A 4,629-nucleotide genomic window follows, 5' to 3' on the forward strand; every position below is an offset into this window, starting at 1 on the left:
ACATCAATATAGAGAAGGAAACCAAGTGGCATATTCGTTGGCTAGACGGGGTGCATTGGGCGAGACCAAAACTTGCTTGGATTGGTCATAGCTTCCAAGGTTGACTATAGGATTAGTGAGATTGGATATAATGTGCACAACATACGTTAGAAGCAGACGATAGTTTTTGTATAGTTTTGGCTAGGTTCTATAGTTTCTTGGAATATTGTAGGCTGGAAAAGGTAGTTTTTTGAGTTGTGTTTGACGGTTTTCTTCTGCAATAAGTGAGGGTTTCTATATAATATTCAGAGGTTCTGCCCTCTTTTTTAGATAAAAAAATAAAAAATAAAAAATCCATTCCCTGCTAGTATTTATAAAAAAGTTGACCTATCGTTAAAAAGTATAAAAAAAAATCTTTTTACAGTAGGATCTTCCTGTTTATAAATAACTTAAACAAGATTTATTTATTTGTAATTTGTAACTAACATTAGTTAAATAAAAATAAGCCTCCATAGGAATTTCGTGGTAGGCCACATCATTTTTTATGTATCTCATTAACGCGTAAATTTTATTTTTGTCAGAATTGGTATTTCATGTTCAACACGGCACTCTTCTCTTTTCTTATGGTTTGAATATTGTCCTCTTTTTTTGGTTAAGATCTAAAAGCTGCTCGGTAAGCTCACAATTTATTCCGTGTTAATCTTGGATTTATCCAATAAACTGTCTGGTTATACCCTCGTGTTTACGGTCAAGGTTTCGGGCATGTGTTCAACCAATTATGTACGATAGGCGGTGAGATTTTGACAATGAGCAGGTTAGATGGTCAACTTAGCTTCTAGATGTCTCCTACATAGAGCCACGGCTGAGATGATTTCGAACCACATTAAAGGCGTAGAATGGTCAAGCCGTGCCTTTCACAACAATTTTTTCAATACGCGTTTGTAAATTTGTCTATATATGTAGAGACTAGAGATAGAGAGAGAGAGCCGACCTTTCCTTATAAGTTATAAGCATCAAACTTCCCTCGTTTCCTTCCCATTTGCATCACTCTCTTTGGTTATCCAATATGGAGTCTCCTAGCATTCCCAAGTTCACAATTCCTCTCTCTTACTTCTTTATGCTTTTATTGTATGCTGCCACACTGAATCCTGTATTTACTTCAAAAGTTTGCAACTTTCCGGCAATCTTTAACTTTGGCGCCTCAAGTTCCGATACTGGAGGATTTTCTGCTACCCTCCATAGAGTCACACCGCCTAACGGGAAAACCTATTTTCATAGGCCTGCTGGAAGGTTCTCCGATGGCCGGCTCATTATTGATTTCATAGGTACGTATCTTGACTTTTAGCATAGCTCAGCTTATATTATATGCTAACTATTAAGGAATTAATCAGATTCTCATAGCCACTGTTGTAGTCTACGCAACTTTAGTGTAATGGTAGAATGAATAGAATTTCGTTTTGTAAAATGTTGCAAAAAGAGACGACCCAGTATATTGCCTGAATTTGTAGTACTAATAGGCCCATGAAGATCCATGGACACACTTAAACACGATAGAACAACCAAGTAGCCAACGTAGAATCATGGGTTCTCCTGCAAAAAAACTATCTAGAGCACCTCCTCAGAGGTAAGCTATGTAGCCATTCTGCAATTAAAACCAGTGCTTAACATCATTTTAATGGATGGATGGGTATGAGATTAGACTAGATGAGAATTCTGCAAACAACACTGAAATAGTAGTGAAATAGTTTGAATTAAAGTATTTTATTAGATTTTGAAAAATATGAGAGAAAAAATTGAATAAAAATATTATAAAATTAAAATATTGAAAAGTTATAATGATTAGATGAAAAAGTTGAAGATTTTGAAATTGAAAAATATTTATATTTGAATGATGTTTAGAAATGAAATTTTGAAAAACTTTGAGATGAGATAAATTTCCCAAAAAAATCCTAAATCTAAATAGAGATCAATGCAATGTCATTGTTGAGGAATAATCTCATACTGCCTCTGGACAAAGTCTTGGGCATGTTTATAAGGAATGAGCAATCCTCTCTTGTAGAACCTGTTTTATAAGATGAGTTAGGCTCATAAATCTCTTCATGGTATCAGAGCTTGCCACAGGATGAATGGGGCCCACACTACTTATCCCGTGATAAGAACCAGAAAAAAATACTGGACAGCACGTGAGGGAAGATGTTAAGGAATAATCTCACATTACCTCTAGATAAAGTCTTGGACATATTTATAAGAAATGAAGAATCTTCTTTTATAGAACCGATTTTATGAAATGAGTAAGGCTCATAAATTTCTTCACTCAAGAGAATGAGGGGCATGTATTTATTGGACATTGATTAATCCCATCAGCCGTTCTTACACGTGGACCTCACATGATACCCAGTGGAAGTAGGCCGGGCACATTGGAGTTTTGACCGAGTACTGTCCAAACTTCCAAGTCCAACAGTAGTAGTATGGACAGAATGCTGAGTACTAGATTAACTTAATTCCCATTATCTTACATGATATGAATTCTCATGGTTACAGCAATGGGTGTTGGTCTTCCATATCTGAGTGCATACCTTGATTCCTTGGGAACTAACTTCACACACGGTGCAAACTTTGCCACGGCTTCATCCACAATCAGACTACCATCCAGAATTATACCTGCAGCAGGTGGATTTAGTCCCTTCTACCTCGATATCCAATACTCACAATTTGAGCAGTTCAAAGAAAGATCACAGATTATAAGACGACAAGGTAAAATGGGTACCCCACTACTTGTTTTGTTCCTTAATCTAATTGGTTTTTTGAGAGTGCTTATAAAATATCTGCATCATATCATCAACAACTACCTTTATGCTGCTTTCTCTTGTTGTAGGAGGAATATATGCACATTTGATGCCCAAGAAGGATTATTTTCCGAAAGCTTTATACACATTTGATATTGGTCAGAATGATCTTAGTGCGGGATTCTTTGGTAACATGACTGTAGAGCAAGTCAATGCTTCTATCCCCGATATTCTTGACAAGTTCTCTCTTAATGTTAAGGTAAAAATTAAGACTATAATGGATGGTTTTATTGTATCCGTCACACTTAAAAGGTTTTACGTCAATCAATGTGATTAAGGATGACAAAATTTAATATAAAAGAATGATGCTACATACAGTCATGAGTGCGTAAACGCCGTACATTCATTTTGAAAAAGAGTAGGGTTCACTATTAAAAAATTAATTTTTTTTTATCTGAATCTCATATTTATTCATTTTTTTCAAAATCATTACACGGTGCTTGAACACTCATGACTGCAACTATCATTACTCGTAATGAGCTAGCTAAGGCTAGCCCACTACTCTCAACGGAAAATACCCACTTCCTCATCCCAAAAGAAAAGAAAGAAGAAAAACCGGTAACCTAGTTTTGTTTTTTGTTGATGCTAATCAAGTGAAGTTCATGATATTGATGCAGAATATATATAAGTTGGGAGCTAGATCATTTTGGATCCACAATAATGGACCGATTGGTTGCCTTCCTTATATTTTGACCAATTTTCCATCAGCTCAAAGGGACAGCCATGGCTGTGCAAAGCCTTATAATGATGTAGCTCAGTCTTTCAATCACAAGTTGAAGGAGGCCATTGTTCAACTCAGGATCGATCTTCCTTCAGCTGCAATCACATATGTAGATACCTACTCTGTCAGGTACTCTCTTTATAGGGAACCACAGAAATACGGTAAGCCTTATTATATTGCAAAAAGTTTATATTTCTTTATGTCATTTACTTCCCCCAAATTAAAATCTAGCTTTGGATATAATAAGAACGGTCGTTTCTGTTCTCAATGTTTATTATCTTTCAAACTACTACAAATATAAAGAGATCATACAAAATAAACTTACAAATTAATGTGATTTTATAAAATTCTTTAAATTTACTTTATAATAAAAGTAACTTCATAATCTAATGTATCATATCAAGACACATTAATTTATAAATTTATTTTTATAATTTTTTTATGATTAAAGTATTTGTCTCTTATCTTGAAGATCATCTTCATGTTTGGGTTGAAAAATGTGCATGCAGGATTTGAGCTTCCACTTGTTGCTTGTTGTGGGTATGGAGGAAAGTACAACTACAGCAGTAGTGTTGGGTGTGGAGGAACAGTGACTGTGAATGGAAGCAAAATATTTGTTGGTTCATGTGAGCGCCCTCTGTCAGAGTAAACTGGGATGGAATTCACTATACTGAGGCTGCCAACAAGTTTGTCTTTTCTCAGATTTCAACTGGAGCGTTTTCAGATCCACCTGTATCCTTGAAAATGGCATGTCACCAAGTTTAAATTTCTATTCACACAATAATTTTTATATATATATATATATATTTGTATATGTAAATAAAAGGAGAAATGTTTGTATAAGTTTCAAATAAATAAGTATGTGTAAGTATTTATAAAAAGGTAGACCCATCTTTAAAAAGTATAATTCTTTTTTTTTTTTAGTGAGATCTATCATTTTATAAAGAGTTTACGCAAGATTTATCTATTTGAAATTTATACTTAACATTACTTAAATAAAAATAAGCCTACAGGGGTGTTTCGTGGTAGGCCATATTATTTAATAAAATGACTGTTTATTATGATGTTTTTTGTTCCTAATGA

At 34.4% G+C, this 4,629-nt stretch overlaps 1 pseudogene; it reads left to right on the forward strand.

Moving 5' to 3' along the window:
• Nucleotides 1-888: 888 nt before the first annotated feature.
• LOC121254333 lies at nt 889-4,319 on the forward strand (annotated as a pseudogene).
• Nucleotides 4,320-4,629: the final 310 nt, after the last annotated feature.

The sequence above is a fragment of the Juglans microcarpa x Juglans regia genome, chromosome 3D (genome assembly GCF_004785595.1).
Source record: "Juglans microcarpa x Juglans regia isolate MS1-56 chromosome 3D, Jm3101_v1.0, whole genome shotgun sequence".
In the NCBI taxonomy this organism is placed as follows: Eukaryota; Viridiplantae; Streptophyta; class Magnoliopsida; order Fagales; family Juglandaceae; genus Juglans; species Juglans microcarpa x Juglans regia.